The sequence below is a fragment of the Gopherus evgoodei genome, chromosome 2, assembly GCF_007399415.2.
Source record: "Gopherus evgoodei ecotype Sinaloan lineage chromosome 2, rGopEvg1_v1.p, whole genome shotgun sequence".
Taxonomy (NCBI): Eukaryota; Metazoa; Chordata; order Testudines; family Testudinidae; genus Gopherus; species Gopherus evgoodei.
This window is the reverse complement of record NC_044323.1, coordinates 76429183-76456627: the sequence shown is the minus strand read 5'-3', so window position 1 is coordinate 76456627 and position 27445 is coordinate 76429183. Positions and strand designations below refer to the sequence as shown.

At 43.9% G+C, this 27445-nt stretch overlaps 1 long non-coding RNA gene across 1 annotated transcript; it reads right to left on the bottom strand.

The window, feature by feature from the left end:
- Positions 1 to 211: 211 nt before the first annotated feature.
- LOC115644885 lies at positions 212 to 27053 on the bottom strand. Its single transcript, XR_003998618.1, has 4 exons — positions 27043 to 27053; positions 20080 to 20089; positions 8751 to 8756; positions 212 to 343 (listed from the first exon to the last, which is right to left on the bottom strand). It is a non-coding gene; the product is annotated as an uncharacterized LOC115644885 (long non-coding RNA).
- Positions 27054 to 27445: the final 392 nt, after the last annotated feature.

Here is a 27445-nt window from a genome sequence, read left to right as displayed (position 1 = left end):
TGTGTTTAATGTTTGATTTGCCCTGGGATGCATTCACAGCCAGTACAGCTAGTGGCAGTCTGTTAACACGGCTGGAGATTGAGCGGGAATCCTCCAGGGATATCTCCATGAAGCTCTCCTGGGGGTACTCTGAAAGCCTTTGCAGAAGATTTCTGGGGAGGGCTGTCTTATTTCATCCTCCACAGTAGGGACACTTTACCATGCTAAGCCAGTAGCAAGTGGTCTGGAATCATTGCAACACAAAGCATGGCAGCCAATGATCCTGGGTTTGGTTGCATTCATGCAACATTCGGTCTTTATTTTTCTCTGTTAGCCTCAGGAGAGTGATATCATTCATGGTCACCTGGTTGAAATAGAGGAAGTTTTGTAAGGGAACAGTAACCCTCCTCTGTTTGGTGATCCCAGACACATTAGACCCTGGGCATGCTGGGCTGTTTGCGCTTGGCTAAAAGAGATCATCCTGGAGAACAGCCACATCCACCCCAAAACCGTAGGGCCTCCTTTTAAATGACAAACACACTCCCATTGGTTGCTATGGGAAAGGAGGGTGCTGGAATTTGAAACCATTCCCACATGTTATGAACGCGGAAGAAGTCAACCCCACGTACCCTTTGGCTTACCATGGGTGCCTGCAAACCAAATTCTGTTGCCCAGCCATGAGTGATGTGTCACCATACCGGCAGGCGCTCAATATAAAAGGCAAAATGCAACCTTGTACCTAAAACACATGTTCTGTCTGCTGTGAATTGCTTGATTCACTGTGAAAGAGTCTCCCTTTTGTTCTCAGAAATGTATCTTCTTTAAATTCTACTCTCCCTTTTTTCCCCCTCTGCAGCTGCAAATGCTTCTGTGCTCCCTGCATCAACTCTGTCCCTAAGGTTATCACAGATTAGAAGGTGAAAAAAACACACTCGAGATGACATGTTTTCAGAGCTCATGCAGTCCTCCCACACTGTTAGGGCACAGCTGAATGCATGGAGGCATTCAGTGGCAGAGGCCAGGAAGGCATACAGTGAGCGTGATCAGAACATGCAGGAGGAGATGCTGAGGCTAATGGGAGAACAAACGGACATGATGTGGTGTCTGGTGGAGCTGCAGGAAAGGCAACTAGAGTACAGACCCCTGCTGCATCCATTGTGTAACTGCCTGCCCCCCTTGCCAAGTTTCATATCCTCCTAACCCAGACGCCCAAGAATGCTTGAGGGGAGGCTCTGGGCACCCTGCCACTCAGCTACAGGGGATGGCCCAACCAACAGAAGGCTGTCATTCAAACAGCTTTCATTTGTAGTGTGGCTACAATAAGCACTGTGGCCTTGTCCTTCCCCATCCCATTATCAAACTCTTTGTACACCCTGGCTTCCTTTTACTAGTCAGAGTTGTCAGTGATCTAAAGTTCTTTTTAATAAAGAAGGAATGGTTTCAGAACAATAGGGACTTTATTTCCTGTGCCAGCTATGGTCGAAGGGGGATTGACTTACAGGGGAGTACATTCATCAAAGGAGGTGGCTTTGCATCAAGGACGAACACACACAACTGTAACATCATAGCCTCATCAGTCATGAAACTATTTTTCAAAGCCTCTCTGATGTGCAGCACGCCTAGGTGTGCTCTTCTAATTGCTCTGGTGTCTGGCTCTTCAGAATTGGCCACCAGGCGATCTGCCTCAACCTCCCACCCACCATAAATGTCTCCACCTTACTCTCAGAGATAAAATCATAGATTATTAGAGTTGGAAGGGACCTCAGGAGATCATCTAGTCCAACCCCCTGCTCAAAGCAGGACCAATCCCCAAATGGCCCCCTCAAGGACTGAACTCACAACCCTGGGTTTAGCAGGCCAACAGCAACCAGTAATAACAATGGGAATATTGCTTTCGCTGAGGTCTAACCTACTCCACAAACTGCGCCAGTGCCCTTTTAAACATCCAAAGGCACATTCTACCTCCATTTTGCACTTGCTTAGCCTATAGATGAACTGCTTCTTACTGCTGTCCAGGCTGCCTGTGTACGGCTTTAAGAGCCATGGGTGCAAGAGGTAGGCTGGGTCCCCAAGGATAACTATTGGCACTTCTACATCCCCAACGGTAATTTTCTGGTCTGGGAAGAAAGTCCCTTCCTGCAGCTTTCCAAACAGCCCGAAGTTCTCAAAGATGCGAGTGTCATGCACCTTTCCTGACCATCCCACGTTGATGTAGGTGAAACAGCCCTTGTGAGCCACCAGTGCTTGCAGCGCCATTAAGAAGTACCCCTGGCGGTTTACGTACTCTTTGGCAAGGTGGTCTGGTGCCAAGATAGGGATATGTGTTCCATCTATAAGCGCACCACAGTTAGGGAACCCCATTGCAGCATAACTATCCTCTATGACCTGCACATTTCCCAGAGTCACTTCCCTTCCTAGCAGAAAGGTATTGATTGCTTTGGCTATTTGGATCACAGCAGCCCCCATGGTAGATTTGCCCACTCCTAATTGATTCCCAACTGACCAGTAGCAGTCAGGCGTTGCAAGCTTCCACAGGGCTATCGCCACTTGCTTCTCAACTGTCAGGCAGGTCTCATCTTGGTATTCCTGCGCTTCAGGGCAGGGGAAAGCAACTCACAAAAGTTCTGAAAGTGGCCTTATGCATGAGAAAGTTTCACAGCCACTGGGAATCATCCCATATCTGCAATATGCGGTCCCATCAGTTTGTGCTTGTTTGCCAGGCTCAGAATTGGTGTTCCACTGTATCAACATGCCCCAATGCCACCATGGTATCCCAATTGCTACATCCCGTGCTTTCCGGAACGTCTGCGTCCATGTCCTCCTCACAATCTTCCTTGCGCTGGTGGCTCCTAGCTAGGCTCTGTACATACTGCAGGATAATGCGCAAGGTGTTTGCAATGCTCACAAAAGCAGTGTGCAGCTGCGCGGGCTCCATGCTTGCTGTGCTATGGCATCTGCACAGAATACCCAGGAAAAAAGGCGCAAAATGATTGTTTGCCGTTGCTTTCAAAGAGGGAGGGAGGAAGGGGAGACTGACGACATGTACCCAAAACCACCCGCAAAAACGTTTTTGCCTCATCAGATATTGGGAACTTAACCCAGAATTCTAATTGGCAGCGGGGACTGTGGGATAGCTACTCACAGTGCACCACTCTGTGAGTCAATGCTAGCCGTGGTACGGAGGACGCACTCTGCCGACCTAATGCACTTAGTGGGGACATGAACAATCGACTGTATAAAATCAGTTGCTAAAGATCAATTTCTATAAAATTGACCTAATTTCGTAGTGTAGACATGCCCTTAATGTTCACCCTTTACTCTGTTATACTATAACATTTGCAAGCATTTTACTAATAGGGTAGTAAACTAAAAGAGGATACTGTATTTCAGGGTTCGGCAACCTTTCAGAAGTGGTGTGCTAAGTCTTCATTTATTCACTCTAATTTAAGGTTTCATGTGCCAGTCATACATTTTAACATTTTTAGAAGGTCTCTTTCTATAAGTCTATAATATATAACTAAACTATTGTTGTATGTAAAGTAAATAAGGTTTTTTAAATGTTTAAGAAGCTTCATTTAAAATTAAATTAAAATGCAGAGCCCCCCGGACCGGTGGCCAGGACCTGGGCGGTGTGAGTGCCACTGAAAATCAGCTCACGTGCTGCCTTTGGCACATGTGCCATAGGTTGCCTACCCCTGCTGTATTTGCATTACGACCAACCTTTTATCAGATGTTACCTGAGCCAAAAAATGAGTCTCAATAAGAGTTCTCAAAGCAGACTATGTGCCTCCATATCGGAAAGAAAAATTTTAACATACTTTTTCATTACAAGCATTTTTTTTTAATTTTCTAAAGATGTTTCAATAATACTGAAGCATTTTTTCCAATGCCAAACCTAACATAAGGCTGGCTATATTTTGTAACAGTCATGCACTTTGCTAGAAGGCACTCGAATATGATCAATTCAGGGTGGAAGGATTTAGCAATAAAGTGTTTTTTCCTCAGGCAAAAGCACCGCAGAGTAAAAAAAAACCAAAATAGTATCTTCAGTTTATTTTCCAAGTTGCTAATACATTGAATTCTATTTGTATTTCACTGCAAATCCTATCAACTTCTTGATAGAGGAACATACCAGATCATATCTGTATTCTAAACACTCCAGCATCCTAACTTTTGCCCCTGGTTAATATATGTGGCTTCAGAGGAATGAGAGTTGTCCCGAGATTTTGATGCAGTCATCAAAATGCAGTAGCAAAATATTTTGCCTTGTAGTTCTTTGTGGCAGCATTTGGCCAGCATATCTTCCCTTTTCACACTCTCTTTTTGTAGTTCCTAGGAGGATCCTGGCAGTTCAAGTACATTTGCTCAGCTCTCCTCATGGCAACTCATATTTATCAGCCAAAATGGTAATTAGCATCCATGTTCAGCACATTGTTCACATTCCTTAAGTAAGACAACACTCACTAAAAGGTGGACTAAACCAAATCCCCACGCAGTTTCCTGAAGACTATATATAGCTCTAGAGACAAAGATTTAGGATCACTGACTGTTGCAGTGTACAGAAGCAGAGTAATTCTGCTGACTTATCTTGGCATCCACACCAGGTGCATTGTCATCAGATCCAATAATCATAGAAATGAGAGATGTAGAGCTGGAAGTGACTCACAGTCCAGACTCAGACTTTAAGGTCAGAAGGGAGCATCATGATAATCTAGTTTGACCCCCTGCACAGTGTAGGCCACAGAACCTCACCCGCTCATTCTGGTAGTGGCACCATAACCTCTGTCTGAGTTACTGAAGTCTTCAAATCTTAATGTAAAGACTTCAAGTTACAGAGAATCCACCATTTACTTTAGTTCAGACCAGCAAGAGATGTGTACCCCATACTGCAGAGGAAGGTGAAAAATCCACAGGGTCTCTGCCAATCTGACCTTGGGAAAAAATTCCTTCCCGACCCCAAATATGATGATCAGTTAGACCCTAAGTATGTGGGCAAGAGTCATCCGCTAAACACCTGGGAAAGAATTCTCTGTAGTAACTCAGACTCTCCCCCTCTACTGTCCATCTCTGCCACTGGTGATATTTACTAATAGCAGTCACAAATGGGCCATATGCCACTGTAAGCCATCTCATCATACCATCCCCTCCATAGACTTATCAAGCTCAGTTTTGAAACAAGTTAGGCTGGGTTTTTTTTGTCCACACTACTCCCCTTGCCCGCTTGGAAGGCTGTTCCAGAACCTCAGCCCTCGCATGGGTAGAAAATTTCATATAATTTCAAACCTAAACTTGTTGATGGTCAGTTTATATCCATTCATTCTTGTGCCAACATTGACCCTTAATTTAAAAAATTCCTCTCGTTCCCTGGTGTTTATCCCTCTGATGTATTTATAGAGAGCAATCATATCTCCCCTCAGGCTTCGTTTTGTTAGGCTAAACAGGCCAGGCTCCTTAAGTTTCCTCTCCTAAGGTAGGTTTTCCATTCCTCTGATCATCCTAGTAGCCCTTCTCTGCACTGTTCCAGTTTGAATTCATCTTTCTCAAACATGGGAGGCCAGAACTGCACACAGTATTCCAGATGAGGTCTCACTAGTGCCTTATATAATGGTAAGAACACTTCCCTGTCTCTACTGGAAATACACTGTGTGATGCATCCTAGGATTGCATTCGCCTTTTTCACAGCTACCACATATTGATGGTTTATAGTCATCCTGGGATGGACCAATTCATCCACATCTTTCTCCTCATTTGTTGATTCCAACTGATACATCCTTAGCTTGTATAAAAAATTCTTGTTATTAGACTCTGAGTGCGTAACCTCAAGAAATGATCAAGTCCAGCCCCCTGTGCTGTAAAAGGATGAAGTAAACCTAGACCATCCCTGGCCTCAGGTGTCTGTCCAACTTATTTTTAAAAACTTCAAATGATGGGGATTCCACAACCTCCTTTGGAAGCCTATTCCAGAGCTGAACTATCCTTATAGTTAGAAAGTTTTTCCTAAGATCTAACCTAAATCTCCCTTGCTGAAGATTAAGATCATTACTTCTTGTCCTACCTTCCGTGAACATGGAGAACAATTGATCACTGTCCTCTTTATAACAGCCCTTAACATATTTGAAGACTATTATCAGGTCCCCTTCAGTCTTTTCTCAAGACTAAACAAGCCTGATTTTTTAACCTTTCCTCATGGATCAGATTTTCTAAACCTTTTATCAGTTTTGTTCCTCTCATCTGGATTCTCTCCATTTTGTTCACATCTTTCCTAAAGTGTGGCATGCAGAACTGGACATGGTACTCCAGCTGAGGCCTAACCAGTCCCAAATAGAGTGGGACACTTACCTTCTGTGTCTTGACTATGACACTCCTGTTAATACACACCACAAAGATATTAGCTTTTTTCACAACTGCATCCATTGTTGACTCATATTCAACTTGTAATCCTCTATAACCCAGATCCTTTTCAGCAGTACTACTACCTAGCCAGTTACTCCCCATTTTGTAGTTCTGCATTTCATTTTTCCTTCCTAAGTGAAGTACTTCTCAGTAGGCTTTTATTTAATTTCATCTTGCTGAAGTCAGACCAGTTCTCCAATTTGTCAAGCTCATTTTGAATTCCAATTCTGTCCTTCAAAGTGCATGCAACCCCTCCCAGTTTGGTGTCATCTGCAAATTCTATAAGCATACTCTCCATTTCATTATCTAAGTCATTAATGGAGATATTGTGTAGTACTGGACCCAGAACTGACTCTTGCAGGACCCTACTAGATATGCCCTCCCAGTTGGACAGCGAACCACTGATAACTACTTTTTGAGTACGGTTTTTAAATCATCTGTGCATCCATCTTATAGTAATTTTGTCTAGACCACATTTCCCTAGTTAGCTTATGAGAATGTCATGTGAGACTCTCTCAAAACCCTTACTAAAATCAAGATATATCACATCTACTGCTTCCCCACTACCCACTAGGCTGGTAACTATGGGCTTGGCTACACTAGAAACTTCAAAGCGCTGCTGCAGGCGCACTGCCGTGGCAGCGCTTTGAAGTGTGAGTGTGGTCGCAGCGCCAGCGCTGGGAGAGAGCTCTCTCAGCGCTGCACGTACTCCACCTCCTCATGGGGATAAGCTTGCAGTGCTGGGAGCCACGCTCCCAGCGCTGCGGCACTGTTTACACTGGTGCTTTACAGCGCTGTATCTTGCTGTGCTCATGGGGTGTGTTTTTTTCACACCTCTAAGCGAGAAAGTTGCAGCGCTGTAAAGCGCCAGTGTAGCCAAGGCCTAAGTCAAAGAACGACAGTTTGGGTGTGGCATGATTTGACAAATCCATGCTGGTTAGTCCTTATAACTTCACCTCTCATCCAGAAGTTCTCAAAGATAATTGCTAACAGTTCTGAGATTGCTTCAGCTAGTTCTGTAAGTACTCTAAGATGAAATTCATCAGGCCCTACTGACTTGAATGCATCTAATTTATCTAAATATTATTTAATTTGTTCTTCCCCCTTGTTAATATTAATTGTGTGGAGTATCTTGGCACCATTAAACTTTTTAGTGAAGAGTGAAGCTAAGTAGGCATTGAACATCTCAGCTTTCTTGATGTCTCAATAATTAGCTCTCCTTCCCTGTTAAGTAGAGGACCTATGTTTCCCTTCATTTTCTCTTGCTCCTAATGCATTTAAGGAACCTCTTCTTATTGCCTTTCATGTCCCTTGTAAGGGCATAAAATTCATTTTGTGCCTTAGCCTGTCTGATTTTGTTCCTATGTGCTTGTGCTATTCTTTTGTACTCCTCCTTAGTAATTTCTCCATGTTTCTACTTTTTGCAGGATTTCTTTTTGATTTTCAGGTCAATAAAGAACTCCTGATGAAGCCATATTGGCCTCATGCTATTCTTCCTATCTTTCCTTAGCATTGGGATAATTTAATACAATAATAATGTATATCAATAATAATTTTATAACACTTAATGGGTTTGATTTTTCTCTTCCATATGTAAATGAGAAATAATTCCATTTAAGTCAATGGCATTGCAGAGTTATGAAATTGGTTTAACTGCACAGCAAATCAGGCCCTAAAGCTTCAAAATGCAATAGAAATATTAAGTAATTGATCTAAGTAATCCAAGTAGGTGCAGTATGTGCAACCATGTTGCAGTTAATACAGTAACTCCACACTTGAAGTCATCCCGGTTAACGTTGTTTCATTGTTATGTTGCTGATCAATTAGGGAACATGCTCGTTTAAAGTTGTGTAATGCTCCCTTCTAACTTCGTTTGGCAGCTGCCTGCTTTGTCCACTGCTTGCAGGAAGGGCAGCCCATTGCAGCTAGCTGATGAGGGCTTGTAACCAGAGTGGACTGGCAGCCCCCCTATCAGCTCCCCGCTTCCCTAAGTTCCCTATGCTGCAGCCACCCAGCAGGCTATCAATCGGCAGTTCAGCTGTCCCTTCCCCGCACTGTCATGTGCTTCTCCAGCCCTCTGCCTTGGAGCTGCTTCCAGAGACTCCTGCTTGCTCTGCGAGGGGGGAGGAGGGAAGGAGGGGCTAATGTCAGGGTGTCCCTCTCCCTCCTGCTCCTGCACCCTGCTTAACCCTTCTCCATATAGAGTAGGGAGGGAACACAGATGGAGAGAGATAGAGAGAGCTTGGGGCAGCAGCTGCTGTCTCAACTTCCTGATCCACTTAAAAAGACAATGCACTTAAGAGTGGGTCAGCTTACTTAAAGGGTCAGTGTGCATCTCTCTCTCTCTCTCTCCCACGCACAAGGTGTGTGCCTGTCACTGTCTGCTATGCTGTCTCCCCTCCCTCCTGTTCGTGTTGCCATGATGAGAGGCTACATTAACAACAATGTGTTAACCCTTGAGGGCTCAGCCGAGTGCTAGTTCATGATTTAGCAGCAAAGCATTCCCTGGGAAATATCCCTCCCTCTTCCACCCTCTAACTTTACCACCTCAGCCAAGCTTCACAATCATCATAGCTGTAAACAGTATTAAATTGTTTGTTTAAAATGTATACTGTGTGTATATCTGTATAATGTATAGTTTTTTGTCTGGTGAAAAAATTTTCCCTGGAACCTAACCCCCTCCCCCATTTACATTAATTCTTATGGGAAAATTGGATAAGCTTAACATCGTTTCACTTAAGTCGCATTTTTCAGGAACATAACTACAATGTTAAGTGAGCAGTTACTGTAGATTAAATCTCCTACCAAAATATCATGGGCTGGATTCTGGATAAATCCACTGTGTAAATCCAGAGCAAATCCACTCCAGATTGACACTGATATAACTGAAATCAGAATCTGGACCCAAATGTTTGAATCTCAAACAAACATGTAAGCAGCAGATCATCAAAGGAAGACATTTTATGGTTCATTTGCCTCTCACCTGTCCCAGCAATAAAATGTGTGTCTGTCAAGAGCTGGAGGAAGGAAAAGGAAAGCCTCGGGCCTGCATAGATTCCAAGTCCAGACAACAGCCAGGAGAATTTGTGTCAGAGAGGTTAAGTTAGGCTCTGTTCAAGTCTGTCATCTTACTGGGCAGTCTTTTGGTGCTTGCTGTTGAGGATTGGAGAGTGGGATGTTAATCATGGTTTCTGGTTCACTGAATTATCCTGTAATGACATTAGCACATATTTTGCATTCTATGTGCAGGATACTGTCCTTCCCTTATTTGTCGCACAGAACCAGTGAAGAGATAAGAACTGACGCTTGCAAATAATACAGTGCTATCACCCAGCTAGGATATAAGTAAGATAGTCTTATTGGGTGCAGAGAATCCAGCAGCGTGAAGCTTTTTTACCTTGTCCAGCTGATGTTCTACACTCTCCAATGCGATTCAAAACACAAAGCTGCTTCTAGACAGCACTGCTTTGTTATTCACTTGACTTTACGAGCCTTGTCACAGTTAATTGGATTTGTGACGTGTTCAGATGTTTATTTCTTGACTCCTCTGTCCTTTCCCCTTCACAACACACATGCATGTAGAAACTACAGTAGACAAAATGTCACATGTGATTTAATACAGGACCTAAAGATATGCAGCCATGCATGGATGTGCAGTGAAAACTTTAAAATGTACACGGTGCTGCATACTTAAAATATTTAATTCTGATACATTTAAATATATTTTTCACTTTGCTTCTGTTTGTTAATATTTGTACATGTGACACTGTCCTTTAATTATATCCAGAGTTATCCAGGCACTCAAATACAGACTTTCTTGATCATTTTGGACATCATCACCATCCTGCTTGTCATTCTGGCCTGTAACCTGGGCATCATCTTCCACTTGGATCTCTCTCTAGGTCCTCAAATCCAGGCTATGTCTAAGGGCTTGTCTTCACTAAGGGGTAAGTGGACCTAAGTTACACTATTCCAGCTACGTTATTTGACATAGATTAGGTTGACTTGCCCCAGTGTCTTCACTGTGCTATGTCAATGGGAGATGCTCTCTTGTCAACTTATCTTACTCTTCTCGGAGAGGTGGAGTACCAGGGTTGACTGGAGAGCACTCTGCAATCGATTTAGCGACACCCACCACATTAACTGCAGCAACGTGGCTCTCCCGGTAATGAAGACAAGCCCTAATTCTTGCTGATTCTTTCTGCGTTCCTTCTCTGAGATATGGCCTTGCTTATCCATCCACAAAGTTAAAATCCTCCTCCAAGCTTTCATCATCTTGCATCTCAAATACTGCAACTTTCTCCTCTCTGGCCTTGAAAAATACATTCTAGCCCCGCGCACATCCATTCAAAATACTGCTGCAATAATCATTTTCCTAGCCTGTTACTTTGACCGTTACCCACTCTCTTTCCATTCCTCCACTGGCTCTCCCTTCTCTATTGCATCAAACATGTTTGTATTCACTTTCAAGGCCTTCACGGTCAATCCCCATCCTTCCCATCATCTCTCATTGGCTGTTGAACTGTGGATACCTGCCTCTGATCACCCATTTGTTAAATTTTAAAACAAACACCTTCATGCTTTTTCCCACACTGCTGCACACTCTTGAGGAGCTCCCCATAAACATCTGCAAAGCTACCTCAGTATCCACCTTCAGATCCCTCATCAACACTCTCCTTTGCTGTGATGCCTATAAAAAACAACTAGTCTGATAGTGTGCTGAAACTACCACCTCTCACAATGACCAGTGCTGTCTCATTGTTTATTTGTGCTCCCTTTTCTATCTATAGCCACTTGTTGTCTCGTGTCTGACACTTATCATTGGGGGGCAGAGACTGTCTTTTTGTTCAGTGTTTGTGCAGCACCAGCTCAATTGTCCATGATAGTAATATGGTAATACAAATAATAATCTATATAATCATCACTCTGTGTTGTTCCGAAGCCTAGGATTTCTGCGCAGTCAGTGTGAAGTGATGGAAACACAGGGATCTCTTTATTTTAGACTATCACCAGGTTCAATCATTACTGGGATAGGTGGTCTGTTACCATCCAAGTTTTAATTTCTCAATCATTTTTTTTCCCCACAAGACTTTATGAATTACACCCATGTTTTCAGCTACTAGTAATGAATAATAAAATAATAATAATAAATATCTAGAGAAATATTATTGCAAGCGTATGCTATTTTGGAAAAGAAAACGAAGCACAGAAAATCCACACTGGCTTTTTGGTAAAAATCTATAATTTATGGAATATTTGAGAAACCTGTGATGTTAAGTACGGCCACTGCCTACAACCATCACTTCATTATGTGTTCTTTGTAATAATTTTCATTTACATATTATAAGCCCTGATTTAGACTGTGAACTCCATACTGAAAAATAGCTCTCAAAATTTTCACAAAGTTAATTGTGTATTACTTTTCATTGCTAAGATACTTTGATGTCAATATTTGTAAATTAGCAGAAAAACAAGGAGATTGGTAACGGTGTGCAAGTGACCACATGAAACCCTTTAAAGGAAAAAGTCACGAAGGAGGGAAAATACACTGACATCTACATACCGTGGGAAATCACTAGCAGATGTGCTAGACAGCATCCTTCAGAAGTATACAGTGTTATAAATACCCATGTATCCGGTTACTAAATGTTTCAGACAGACTGAAAATCCATGGCTATCCCATAAGAACTGGTCCATACATGAGAGCTTAGTGACACAACCAACGTGACAGTCATAATGGATACAGCAAGACCCTATGCAGCTTCTATATTGTCTGGAGTTAGAACAATACTGAGTCATGCTTGTTACCAACACACCATCCATTCACGTATTTAATCAATGTACACAAAGGGCTATACAGACCCATTTGTGCGTTCCTAACAATGTGTGTTAGCATTCCTTCATAAGTTTGGGTTTAAATAATAAAATATAATGTTTACATAATGCAGTGTAGTACCAGTGTTACTAAAATATCAAAGAGAGAGCGCAACTTCAATTCAGAAAAGCATTTAAGCAAATACATAACTTTACATTTGTACTTATCTCAAACTGAAGTCAGTGTGACGGGATTATCCCCCACTCTGGATTGCCACCTGATGTACTGGTGTACCACTGAGCCTGCCTGTTGCACCAGCCTGGGCTCCTTTACACTGTCCTGCTGAGCCAGATCCTCAAGCTTCCTCCAGCACACACACAGGTAGGGACACACTCACCTGCAGAAAGACAGACACGTAAATCAGCTCTACATGGGAAGACTCAGCTAGGGAATTTTCCCAGCACTCCGGTGCAGTCCCCCTCAGAAGAGTAAACCCAAAATTGTATCGTCTTGTGCTGCACAAAGAAGTGTACAGCGTAAGCTAATTGAATTTCGCCTCCTCCCTCGATGTGGAGGAAGATATGCACAGCTTTTTGTCTCTTCCTCCCCCCATTATGAATTCCATAAACTGGCTTTAGAATAAACAAAAACAAGTTTATTAATGACAAAAGGTAGATTTTAAGTGATTATAAGGGATAGCAAACAAATTAAAGCAGATTACCCAGCAAATAAAACAAAAACCTGCAATGAAAGCTTAAGACACAAAAGAAACTGGTTACAAGTAGTAATTTATCACCCTAAATGTTGTTTTAGGTATTTCTTTCACAGGCCAGACACCTTTTCCAGCCTGGGCTCAGCTCTTCTCTCTCCCTTTTGTCTTTGTTTCTTTGATCTTTCCAGCAGTCATCCTGGGCAGGGATTCAGTGAAGAATGCACCCTGATTAACTCACTTCCCTGCCTTAAATAGGATTTACACAGGGCAGGAATCCTTTGTTCCCCAGTTTGATCCTATCATAACCTTAGTCCCAGATCTGGACCTTAGCGTCCAAAATATAGGGGTTAGCATGAAAACCTCCAAGCTTAGTCACCAGCTTGGACCTGGTACCTGCTGCCACCACCCAAAAAATTAGAGTGTTTTGGGGCACTCTGGTCCCACTGAAAAACCTTCCCTGGGGACCCCAAGACCCAAATCCCTTGAGTCTCACAACAAAGGGAAATAATCCTTTTTCCCTTCCCCCCCTCCAGGTGCTCCTGGAGAGATACACAGACACAAGCTCTGTGAATCCAAACAGAGTGACTCCCCCTCTCCGTTCCCGGTCCTGGAACAAAAAGGACTTTCCTATTCCCCCAGAGGGAATGCAAAATCAGGCTAGCCAATTCAACACACACCGATCTCCTCTGATTTCTTCCTCCCACCAATTCCCTGGTGAGTACAGACTCAATTTTCCTGAAGTAAAGAAAAACTCCAACAGGTCTTAAAAGAAAGCTTTTTATAAAAAAAAGAAAGAAAAATACATATGGTCTCTCTGTATTAAGATGACACAATACAGGGCAATTTCTTAAAAGAATATTGAATAAACAGCCTTAGTCAAAAAGAATACAAATCAAAGCACTCCAGCACTTATATTCATGCAAATACCAAAGAAAAGAAACCATATAACTTACTATCTGATCTCTTTGTCCTTACACTTAGAAACAAAAGATTAGAAAACAGAACTACTTCTCCAAAGCTCAGAGAAAGCAGGCAGCCAGAAAACAAAGACCTCAGACACACAATTCCCTCCACCCAAAGTTGAAAAAATCCGGTTTCCTGATTGGTCCTCTGGTCAGGTGCTTTAGGTGAAAGAGACATTAACCCTTAGCTATCTGTTTATGACAGATCCCCACCCCACATTAGTGGAAAAGTACTAGTAGTCCAAGATGGAGGCCAGTACTAGATGACATGATCCCATGACCTGCGGTATCAAAGCAGCTATGAGTCAAAGGTTGTTCGCAGCATCCCAGGGAGGTGGGAGATCAGCATCCTCAAAGTCCTATCGTTCTGCCTAATGGCCCATTTAGGCAGGTGTAAACCCACTTGTAATTATTACACAGTCAATATTCCTAACTTCAGATACAGAAATGATACATGCATACAAATAGGATAATCATATTCAATAAATCATAACCTTTCCAATGATACCTCACATGACTGATATTGCATAAAACACATCTTAATTATATTCATATCATAACAATATCTCTCTGAAGAATAAGGGGCATAGTGTCACAGTTAGTAGCTATGCAATAGGTGTTAATGATTTACAGCAGCTGACGATCTGGTCATTTGTAATAAAATACTGCAGTAAGATCTGATATTAAATCTTTGTTCGGAAGTCTGGTGAGACAACCATTTTTAATGTATAAATTTTAAGGTGTGCAGCTTCTGGAGGTGTGAATTAGCAAAGTTCTGCTACATTATTAAACTGTACAAGACAATAGGGAAATCAAAGAACAGTTGATTGATGATTAACTGTAATCACTCAGGTAAAATGCAATGGGCCTGATTCACCACTATATTACTCCAATTTTACATCAGCATAACACCACTAATTTCAAAGGCTGTAACATCAAAGTAAGCCCAACTGTGAGTTCAGACCAAGCTTTGCTTCACTGTGTATCAGTCAATGAAGACATGCTAAGTATGTAGCATGGTCAAAATAGGAAACAATATACTACAGTGTATTAGAAGGAGATAAAGAATAATACTGAAAATGGTATAATCCCTTTTCTTAAATACAGGAGGAGTCCCAGTCCAGACTGCAGCTGTTTTGCACCTGTCTGCCACCAACAAAATGACTGTAATGTTAGTAAATCTGACTGTCTGGGGATTCCCCAGCCTGGGGGGGAATGGAGGTCTGCCTTAGTGACTCCTATGCTACCCTCACTTCCAGGCCCGTTGTAGGGTGTATAAATAGGAAAAGGGGGCATGGCCAGGATATTTATTTTCCCTGATGATCCCCAGTTCTACCTCAAGACTGGCTTGGCATCTGCCCCCCCCCACAGGACCAGATTATAGTGGGAGGAGACATACAGGTAGCTTAATGCCACCTTTATTGCCCCACTCAACCAAGCTTCAGAATCATAATCGCTGTGTACCAGTATTAAATTGTTTGTCTAAAACTTATACTCTGTGTGTGTGTGTGTGTATATATTGTGACAGGGCCAGGCCAGATGGCTACAGGAGAGTGATAGAAGGTAGATATATTAGCCCCAGGTTAAGTAGGTCTCCTTTCTCTGGGTACGGCAACAGGGAAGGTTCCAGAACAATCAGGAACTTTCTGGAAACAATTAAGGCAGACAGGCTGATTAGAACACCTGCAGCCAATCAAGAAGTTGCTAGACTCAATTAAGGCAGGCTACTCAGGGCACCTGTGTTTAAAAGGGAGCTCACTTCAGTTTGTGGTGCACGTGTGAGGAGCTGGGAGCAAGAGGCGCAAGGAGCTGAGAGTGTGCTGCTGGAGGACTGAGTACAGGCGTTATCAGACACCAGAAGGAAGGTCCTGTGGTGAGGATAAAGAAGGTGTTTGGAGGAGGCCATGGGGAAGTAGCCCAAGGATTTGTAGTTGTCATGCAGCTGTTACAGGAGGCACTATAGACAGCTGCAGTCCACAGGGCTCTTGGAAACTGGAGTAGAGGGCAGGCCCGGGTTCCCCCCAAAAACTCCCAACTCCTGATCCAACACAGGAAGATCTCTGAGGTTAGCAAAATCCACCAGTAAGCGCAGGACCCACCAAGGTAGAGGAGGAACTTTGTCACTGTATATATATGTATATAATATGGTCTTTTGTCTGGTGAAAAAAATTTCTCTGGAACCCAATCCCCCCATTTACATTAATTCTTATGGGGAAATTGGATTCGCTTAACATCGTGTTGCTTGAAGTTGCATTTTTCAGGAACATAACTACAATGTTAAGCGAGGAGTTACTGTAAATTTGACTATAGTGTCCCTGTTTATCATAGATATATTAACTTGCTAAAACTTGTATATTTATCATTCTTCTCCTTTTGTTTATTGTACTATATAATTCCATGTCTATCTCAGGTGGGATGGTTTTCCAGTGATTTTCTCATAGCTATGGAGTTTGATCTCTTTTAAGCCTTTCTTTTCATTGAGATCCTTTATCCACTTCTTTATCTTTGGAGCAAGCTGGTGGGGGCTTGGAACCAGGATGGACCAGCAGCCCCCCTATCAGTTTCCCTTCCTCTAAGTTCAACTTACCATTATAAGTGGTAAATTATGTCTCCTGAGGTAAATATAAAATTGTATGATGAAATTAAAAGAGGAAAAGGAGTGTTAAATGTGCAATCTGTTTGTGATAATATGGGATGCTATGGCCCAATGTATACTAACAGCTCCAAAGATGTAAGATCAGGAAGAGTGGAAACAGCATTCTGCATTCCTTCTTCTTGGACTCAAGAGAACTGTAAGGCTATTAAATTTTGTAGCGATTTTGATGACTGAACTGGCTGGTATAATACTGGCATTAAATTAGGTCACAGATGTGCACCCAGACACCATGGTCATTCTGTCTGATTTCTTATCAGGACTACTAGCAGTCAGAAATGGCATTTCATGCAGCAGAAATGATATGCTTAATGAAATATTGCTGCTAACAACAGAATTAATATATTTGGATGTAATCATAGTAATAGCATGGATCGCAGCACATGGAAGGGTTGTGGGCAATGAGCTGGCAAAGTGGCAAAAAATGCTGTCAAACAACGAGCAAGTTGATTTAGAGATCCCGTTAAGTAAAGTGGAGTTTAAAAATCCAATTAAAAATTAGTTAAGAGAAGAATGGCACGAAATATGGGCAAAAGAAATAAAAGGGAAAAGATTCTGTGAAATATGCCCAAGAGTTGAAAATGCTGATATAATTCAAGGCCATCAGAGAAACAGTGAAGTGGCTCTATTTAGAATATTAACTGGCCATTGTTGCTTAAATAGTAATTTGTTTCTAATATACAAACATAAAGATGGATTACGTGGGGTAGGTAAGATCCAGGAAACAGTTGGTACTCTCTTTGTGCTCCCACAGGAGATCATCAAAAGGGGGTATTTATATGAAAAATGTAGAGTCCTTAAAGTATCAACATTTTCACTGCAATGCCTAATAAGAGCATCAGAAAAATGGGATCCTATAAAAAAGCAATACTGCAATTATTTAAGAGTACTGGTAAAAGTGAAAGATTTTAATTCAAGAATTATTCTATGTTTTCCAGTGTTTGGCAGTCATAGACTCAGCAAGTGAGACTGCTTCACCATAACACACAAGAAAAAGAAGGAGGCTGCAGTTACCCCCTGGGATGGGGGTGGCCATTAGTGAGAATGAGGAAGTCCAGGGGAAGAGTAACCTCTGAGAAACTGTCCTGGAGTAAGGAGTCTAGCAAGAGGCTAGGAGGGGGTGAAGCAGCCATGGGGAGGTGGGGAGGTTTCTATGGCAAACCAAGAAACAGACAAGGGAAAAGAAAGAGGCTGTGTAGGAAAGATCCCAGGAAAACAGCAATAGGGATGGAGACTGAGTAGACTTAGATTGCTGGTTATAGAGTCCGTAAGTTGGAACCCAGTGTAATTGGCAATCCCGAGTTCCCCTGCCAGCCATTAGTAAAGTAGCACAAAGTCCTGAGCAGTGGCTGAACATCATCTGGAGAAGGCATTTGGACAGCAGTCCTGCATCTTCTTGTCTTTCTCCAGGCATGGCACTGCCATCTTCTGCCAGCTTCTTTAGGAGATTGAGACAACGTCAAAAAAAGATGAGTACAGTAGAGCAGAGTGATCTACCACAAACTAACCACAGTTTAGTGGATGGGAATTTTCATGAAGCTGATAGCACCCAAAAACTAGATTGAGTGAAAGCTAGACTGATGACTTTGAATATCAAAATGAGAACATGTGAAAGTTAAGGAAAAATATCAGAACTAACCAGTTCCTCTGCTGGGGTAAATCGGCTAGGCTAATTTCAGGGGCGGCGAGTTGTATGGGCCTGTGGTGCCCTGGCTCCAGCAAATTCAGGGCCCGAGGGGCCCAGCTCCACCAATGTTTGGGGCCTGGTCTCTCCCCCAGTCCCACCTGCTGCCCCTGCACACCTCCCCTGGAGCGTCACCTGGCCCTGCCTGCCGGCACTGCACACCTCCCCCAAACGTCTCTAGCTGCCCTGGGCAGCAGGCAGCTGCCCACTACAGCTCATCACTGGACTCCCTTGCGGCTGCTATTGCAGCCAGCTACAAGGGAGTGGCGCCAGGGGCAGGCTGAGGCAGCTGCTGCGCCTGCGGAGGGAGAAGGGAGGCTCATTTACACCTGTGGAAAGTGCTACCACATCAGAAAGGTAGTATTTTACATCCACTTTGCATTAACTTTGCACAGGTGCAAATGACTGTGAAAGGTGCCAGAAGTGAAAAAAATCAAGCCTTAGATGTCAAAGCACCGTACTAAGTTGGAAAATATTATTATCCCCATTTTACAAATGGAGAAATGGAGGCACCGAGAAGTTACAGTGCATGGTTTACCCAGGGAAACACAGAGCGTCCATGGCAAAGTTATTCACAGAATTAAGGGTGAAATCCTGGCTACACTGAAATCAATGGGAGCTTTGATCTTAACTTCAGTAAGGCCAGGATTTCACCCCAGATCTCTTGACTTTCTTCCTCTGCTCTATTCGCTGTATACAACATTGTCTCCTCTCCTACTAACAGAATCCAGTCCTGCTCCCATTTACTTCTCATGGGGCTCTGGCTGCAGGGCTGTTTCGTTGCTGTGTAGACTTCTAGGCTCTGGCTGGAGCCCAAGCTCTCGGACCCTCCCATCTCTCAGGGTCCTGAGCCCAGGCCCCAGACCAATCCCAGAAGTCTACACAGGAATGAAACAGTCCCAAAGCCAAGCACCATGAGCCCAAGTCTAGATGCAGTGTAGATTCACACTATCATCACTCTGAGAGCTAGAACTATGCTAGAGAGGACCCTGAAGGATGCCATCTACTGCCAATATGTGGAAAACCTGAAATGGAAGCTGGACCAGGGCAAGGCATTCAAGGTGATGTGGAAGTGGGATACCAGCAACCACTTCCTCCCTGGGGAAAGCTTCACCCGATTTGCCAACTGGAGGTTCATCCACAGGGCTCGGCTCAACTGCATCCCACTGAACAGAGGCATCTGCCATGGGAGTCAGGACAAGAGATGCAGGAAGTGCCGCTATGCCAACGAAACACTACCCCACAACCTGTGTAGCTGCAAGCCCCATTCGAGAGCTTGGCCGCTGCAACACAACACCATCCAAGATTGCCTAGTCAGAGCCATCCCAACACCTGTGGGGAAGGTTGCTGTAAACTCCGCCATCCCCAGAACCGACAGCCAACTGTGACTGGACATCATCATCACCAACAAGGACCAAAGAAGATCATTATGGTGGACGTCACAGTGCCATTTGAGAACAGGACCCCTGCCTTTCACAATGCCTGAGCTTGAAAGGTAGAGAAACATGCCCATCTGGCTGAAACCTTGAGAGCTAAGGGTTACCAGGTCCAGATACATGCACTGATCGTTGGAGCCTTTGGCGCATGGGACCCCAGTAACGATTGAGTGCTGAGGAAATGCGGACTCAGTCAATGCTACGCTCGGCTGATGTGGCAATTCATGGTGTCGGACACCATCAGGTAGTCGAGGGACATCTACATAGAACACATCACCAGACATCAGCAATAGCAGGAGGGATGAGCTGGAGTGCTGATGAGAAGCGCAGTCAGGAAAGTAACTGAAATACTTTCCTCATCGATTGTATTTTCTAAATGGACAACCTACCTAATTCTCAATTATTGAGGGATAATCTCCACTTACTGATATATTTTGCGTTCCACAACCAAATCTCTGTACAACTTTTCATGAGCGATGTACCCGAGTATTCAGATTCTAATATCTAAACTATTAAATCTATTCACCTAAATGTGGGTTATTGAGGATTATGTACTCTATCATCTGACTTTTAAAAATCTAACTTTGTATTTGTGGATAATCTAAGCTCTATACCTAGATGTACAGAAACTCTTTTCTCAATCTATGTATTATATAATTGTTTTTAACATTAGCTTTAATAAAATCTTTATATCTCACAGAACAATTAGCACCTCACAAGATCAGGAGCTAATCAACCTAACCTTATATGCTGGTGTATACTGTGCACCAGAAAAGCTCAGATTTTAGTAGCCCATTTTTAAAATATGTTTATTTCTGTAATATCAAAATAAAGAGGTTGCATTTATTGTGTGAGGACATTCACATGATATGAAAGGAGCTTCTGCTATATCAGACTGCATTAACTCTCCCATGAAAATACATTATGAATACAGGTTCCAGAATTGCCTTCTGTATTGGAGTCATAATAGGACATTCCATTTTGCTTTTATAAATCATAGTGGTTTCATTAAAGCACATATATTCACTGCAGAATCTAGCAACTGTCATAGATGACTACCCAAAGGCATTGTAAACGTGCATCTCCAAAGCCACCTGGGATCAGTAAACTGCACTACACTCTCCTTGAATTCTGTCATTGTGATTTTATTTAATAATCACACTTCTGAACTCCTAGCTGAGGTCTCTAGCCTTTTGCCCAAGGGTACACTGAATTCATTTTCTCTGCATGATTTAAAGACTAGTACATTAATATGTACTTTTCCTGCCACTGGCATAAAACCCACATACTCATGGGGGCTACGTGATATATAGTCCACAACCTTTTTATCCTCTCTCAATGCCTTTTATTCAATCCAAAAGTGAATACAAATAAAAAGAAAATGTCTCACAGAAAACTGAGAATATACTTACAATGCAAGATGCAACCTAAATCACCAAAAACAAAGTCAGGTTAATTACACTGCACTGCAAGTGTATACAGGTGGAAGAAGTCTGACAAAGAATGGAATCTCTGTCCTCAAGGAATTTACAGTCTAATAGTTCAGTTCTCCTCATGTCAGAGCTCTGTTCAACACAGAGGAGAGATGAGGCAAGCAGCTCCCTGATCCCGCACTGGCAAACCTTGGTATTAGAGCGGCTGAGACGCTCCTCTAACTTACACCTTTGATGCCTGTAGAGAAACATAGCAGAGTTCTGCTCCAGCATGTCCCCACTTTGCCCCAGAACCCTTCCTTGACACCATGGGTGAGGGGGAGCTGGTGCAGGAGCTAGTTTTGCCTCCTGCACCCACCATACACCAGTGGAGAGTTCCCCTGCCCAAAGGGGATTCTCCATTGGCTGGTTGTAGTTGAAATCTGTTCAGTTTGCAAATGAATGTTGCTAAGTGAACCGAAAAGAACTGACAATCTAGCCTAAAGGCTCTGATGCTATAAACTGATCTTCATGGGTGGACCTCTGCTAGGGTGACCAGATGTCCCAATTTTATAGGGACCAGGGTTGGCTCCAGGTTTTCTGCCGCCCCAAGTGGGAAAAAAAAAAGCCACAGCAGCGCAATCGTGCTGCTCCACTCTTCAGCAGCAATTTGGCGGCAGGTCCTTCGCTCCAAGAGGGAGTGAGGGACCTGCCACCAAATTGCTGCTGAAGACCCGGATGTGCTGCCCCAATAGCGGCCGGAGGGCCACCCCTTGGTGTTGGCCACCCCAAGCACCTGCTTCTTTAGCTGGTGGCTGGAACCGGCCCTGATAGGGACAGTTCCAATTTTGGGGTCTTTTTCTTATATCGGCTCCTGTTACCCCCCACCCCGTCCTGCTTTTTCACATTTGCTGTCTGGTCACTCTAACTTCTACACCTCTTTGGAGCCCTATGTTTTGATTCAGAGAAGTTGCCAAATTGTTACAGTCTTAGAGACTGAAAACTGCAAATTTTCCAGTACACCTCTGTCATATGAAAACATTAACTGAGGTTCCTGGAGCCAGAGGATGAAACATAAGAGCCACAATATCAAAAATTAAGAGCACTGTGTGGGGTCCCAGGGAGCCAGGAGAGGCACAAGAAGCCTCTTTCTACACTTTTCAAACACTTTTGTGCAAGGACCTGCCACAGGGACTCTTGGAGCAGAGCCACTGCTTCATACTAGTGCATGTTCTAGCTTTCCCAAAGCTGGCAGGAAAAGGTAAGAGCGGGATCATAGCCAGCGCTTCCTCCCCACTGGCTAGCAGAACTGGTTAGGCTTGGAGGGAAAGGGAGCACCCACTGCACCTCTGAAGGGTTGGCAGAGCTGCCATTGCATACACTCCCCAGGGGTTCCAGGAGGAATTCTAGAATATTAATATTAAAAATTCTGAGGCTCCCATTGCAGTGAAGCTCCTGTGCCCCACCCTCATCCCAAAGCCTTTTAGGCATAATCTAGCCCTCAATATTCATATTTCATCAGAATACATCAACATTCCTAAACATAATGGCTCAAATTTTCCTTGGTGTAATTCAAAAAAAGTCAGTGCAAGCAGCTAACAAGAGCATAGCACAGAAAAATTCAGCATGCAGATTCATTGCAGGAACCAGTGAGACCATCTTGTGCAAGCCTGGCACTTCTGTGAAAAACAGCCCTTTCATTAATGCGCTGGCAATTAGCTGGGTTTCTGTTTTCATTTTACATACCCTTGTTCCCTGACATTTCTTGTAAAGCAAAATAAAAGCTCATAGACTCAGACTCTAGGACTGGAAGGGACCTCGAGAGGTCATCGAGTCCAGTCCCCTGCCCTCATGGCAGGACCAAATACTGTCTAGACCATCCCCGATAGACATTTATCTAGCCTACTCTTAAATATCTCCAGCGATGGAGATTCCACAACTTCCCTAGGCAATCTATTCCAGTGTTTGACTGCCCTGACAGTTAGGAACTTTTTCCTAATGTCCAGCCTAAAACTCCCTTGCTGCAGTTTAAGCCCATTGCTTCTTGTTCTATCATTGGAGGCTAAGGTGAACAAGTTTTCTCCCTCCTCCTGATGACACCCTTTTAGATCCCTGAAAACTGCTATCATGTCCCCTCTCAGTCTTCTCTTTTCCAAACTAAACAAATCCAATTCCTTCAGCCTTCCTTCATAGGTCATGTTCTCAAGACCTTTAATCATTCTTGTTGCTCTTCTCTGGACCCTCTCCAATTTCTCCACATCTTTCTTGAAATGCAGTGCCCAGAACTGGACACAATACTCCAGTTGAGGCCTAACCAGCGCAGAGTAAAGCGGAAGAATGACTTCTCGTGTCTTGTTTACAACACACCTGTTAATGCATCCCAGAGTCATGTTTGCTTTTTTTGCAACAGTATCACACTGTTGACTCATATTAAGCTTGTGGTCCACTATGACCCCTAGATCTCTTTCTGCCATACTCCTTCCTAGACAGTCTCTTCCCATTCTGTATGTGTGAAACTGATTGTTCCTTCCTAAGTGGAGCACTTTGCATTTATCTTTATTGAACTTCATCCTGTTTACCTCAGACCATTTCTCCAATTTGTCCAGATCGTTTTGAATTTTGACCCTGTCCTCCAGAGCAGTTGCAATCCCTCCCAGTTTGGTATCGTCCGCGAACTTAATAAGCGTACTTTCTATGCCAACATCTAAATCGTTGATGAAGATATTGAACAGAACCGGTCCCAAAACAGACCCCTGCGGAACCCCACTTGTTATACCTTTCCAGCAGGATTGGGAGCCATTAACAACTACTCTCTGAGTACGGTTATCCAGCCAGTTATGCACCCACCTTATAGTAGCCCCATCTAAATTGTACTTTCCTAGCTTATCTATAAGAATATCATGCGAAACTGTATCAAATGCCTTACTAAAGTCTAGGTATATCACATCCACCGCTTCTCCCTTATCCACAAGGCTCGTTATCTTATCAAAGAACGCTATCAGATTAGTTTGACACGATTTGTTCTTTACAAATCCATGCTGGCTATTCCCTATCACTTTACCACCTTCCAAGTGTTTGCAGATGATTTCTTTGATTACCTGCTCCATTATCTTCCCTGGCACAGAAGTTAAACTAACTGGTCTGTAGTTTCCCGGGTTGTTTTTATTTCCCTTTTTATAGATGGGCACTATATTTGCCCCCTTCCAGTCTTCTGGAATCTCCCCCGTCTCCCATGATTTCCCAAAGATAATAGCTAGAGGCTCAGATACCTCTTCCATTAACTCCTTGAGTATTCTAGGATGCATTCCATCAGGCCCTGGTGACTTGCAGGCATCTAACTTTTCTAAGTGATTTTTTACTTGCTCTTTCCTTATTTTCTCTTCTAAACCTACCCTCTTCCTGTAAGCATTCACTATACTAGACATTCCTTCAGACTTCTCAGTGAAGACCGAAACAAAGAAGTCATTAAGCATCTCTGCCATTTCCAAGTCTCCCGTTACTGTTACCCCCTCCTCATTGAGCAGTGGGCCTACCCTGTCCTTAGTCTTCCTCTTGCTTCTAATGTATTGATAAAAAGTCTTCTTGTTTCCCTTTATTCCCATAGCTAGTTTGAGTTCATTTTGTGCCTTTGCTTTTCTAATCTTGCCTCTGCATTCCTGTGTTATTTGCCTATATTCATCCTTCGTGATCTGACCTAGTTTCCATTTTTTATATGATGCCTTTTTATTTTGTAGGTCACGCAAGATCTCAAGGGTAAGCCAAGGTGGTCTTTTGCCACATTTTCTATCTTTCCTAACCATCGGAATAACTTGCTTTTGGGCCCTTAATAGCGTCCCTTTGAAAAACTGCCAACTTTCCTCAGTTGTTTTTCCCCTCAGTCTTAATTCCCATGGGACCTTGCCTATCAGCTCTCTGAGCTTACCAAAATCCGCCTTCCTGAAATCCATTGTCTCTATTCTGCTGTACTCCCTTCTACCTTTCCTTAGAATTGCAAATTCTATGATTTCATGATCACTTTCACCCAAGCTTCCTTCTACTTTCAAATTCTCAACAAGTTCCTCCCTATTGGTTAAAATCAAGTCTAGAACAGCTTCCCCCCTAGTAGCTTTTTCAACTTTCTGAAATAAAAAGTTGTCTGCAATGCAGTCCAGGAACTTATTGGATAGTCTGTGCCCCGCGGTGTTATTTTCCCAACATATATCTGGATAGTTGAAGTCCCCCATCACCACCAAATCTTGGGCTTTGGATGATTTTGTTAGTTGTTTGAAAAAAGCCTCATCCACCTCTTCCGCCTGATTAGGTGGCCTGTAGTAGACTCCCAGCACGACATCACCTGTGTTTTTTACCCCTTTTAGCCTAACCCAGAGACTCTCCACCCTTCCGTCTCCTATGTCCATCTCCACCTCAGTCCAAGTGTGTACATTTTTAATATACAAGGCAACACCTCCTCCCTTTTTCCCCTGTCTATCCTTCCTGAGCAAACTATACCCATCCACACCAACATTCCAGTCGTGTGTATTATCCCACCAAGTTTCAGTAATGCCAATAATGTCATAGTTGTATTTATTTATTAGCACTTCCAGTTCTTCCTGCTTATTACCCATACTTCTTGCATTTGTATAAAGGCATCTAAGATACTGGTTTGATCTTGCCTCCCAGCTTTGCCCTGACCCTCCTTCCTCTCTGCCATTATAGCCCGTGCTCCCTCCTGTTTCCAACCCATCTCCCAGGTCTTGTTCCCCACTTACCTGTGGGCTTTGCTCACCTGTCCCCGTCGAACCTAGTTTAAAGCCCTCCTTACTAGGTTAGCCAGTCTGTGCGCAAATAAGGCCTTTCCCCGCTTCGAAAGGTGAACGCCATCTGTTCCTAGCAGTCCTTCCTCAAACGGCATCCCGTGGTCGAGGAAGCCAAAGCCCTCCTGGCGACACCATCTTCGCAGCCAGGCATTCACCTCCACGATGCATCTGTTTCTGCCCGGACCCCTACCTTCAACAGGAAGAATCGAAGAGAATACCACCTGCGCTCCAAACTCCTTAACCCGTACTCCCAGAGCCCTGTAGTCACTCTTGATCTGCTCAGCGTCACACCTCGCAGTATCATTTGTGCCCACATGGATGAGTAGCATGGGATAGTAGTCAGAAGGCCGGATAATCCTCGACAAAGCCTCTGTAACATCTCAGATACGGGCCCCTGGCAGGCAGCATACCTCCCGGGATGAACGGTCAGGGCGACAGATGGGTGTCTCCGTCCCCCTCAGCGGAGAGTCTCCAACCACCACTACCCTACGTTTCTTATTATCAGTGGTGGCAGCAGACCTCCCAGCCTTAGGGGTACGAGGCTTCACCCTCTTAACTGTTGGGGGTGATTTCTTCTCTCCTGTATCAAGAAGAGCATAATGGTTATCTTTTACCACAACAGGAGGGTTCGCAGCAGCGGTGGAGCACTGCCTGCTGCTAGAAGTAACCAGCTGGCTGTGTCCACCCTGAGCCTCCTCCTCCACTGGTGTGTCAGATACACCCTGAGGCATCTCCTCCTTCACTGGAGTGTCAGTAGTCCTGTCAACTGCGACAGCACCATCAGCTGTCTCCACATGGATACTGTCCAGGAATTGCTCATGGACATAGATGTTCCTCAGCCTGGCCACCTCCTCCTGTAGCTCTCCCACCTGCTGCCTCAGAGATTCCACCAGTAGGCACCTTTCACATTGGATGCTACCCCCAGCCTGGATATCAGTAAGTGGAAATTGCAAATTACAGTCTTTGCAAGCCCACACCAGAATCTGGGTAAAAGCATCCATGCTTTGGTGCTCTGTCTGGCTACAGGCGCAGGTGGAGGAGACAGAAGCAGTGCTGGCACAGGTGTTGCGGGTCCTCCTCACCATTGTAAGCCTCCCTCTGTCAAACTCTTGCAAATTCCCGTCTACAGCTCCCTGTCCGCTCCTCTCTGCTGTAAACAGAAAGGTTTTCGATGTGGCTCAGGTTATGGGTTCAGGGGACCAATGGGTCACAGATGAGACTGACAAGGGACCCCCCCCCCTTTCTTACTCCCCTTCCAAACTCCCTTGCAAAACTCCCTGTTAGCAGCTCCTGTTCGCTTGTGCGCAGCTTTATAAAGCCCTGGCCTGAGTGAATGCCCCGCCCACTGGTTAAGGTTCAGCCAATTACCAGAGGCTTCTAGCTTTCAAACCTTCCTAGTAGCTCCACCTCCAACTGCCAGCTACAGCACACGGTCCTTCAAACAAACCAACCAAACAGGCTGACAAACACAAGCTCAGCACACAGCAAGTAACCCCCAAACACTGCAGACAGTCACTTACCCCACGGATGCTGTATGTGCTCCTCCTTCACCTGGAGAACTCCCTTGCAAAATTCCCTGTTAGCAGCTCCTGTTCGCTAAGCT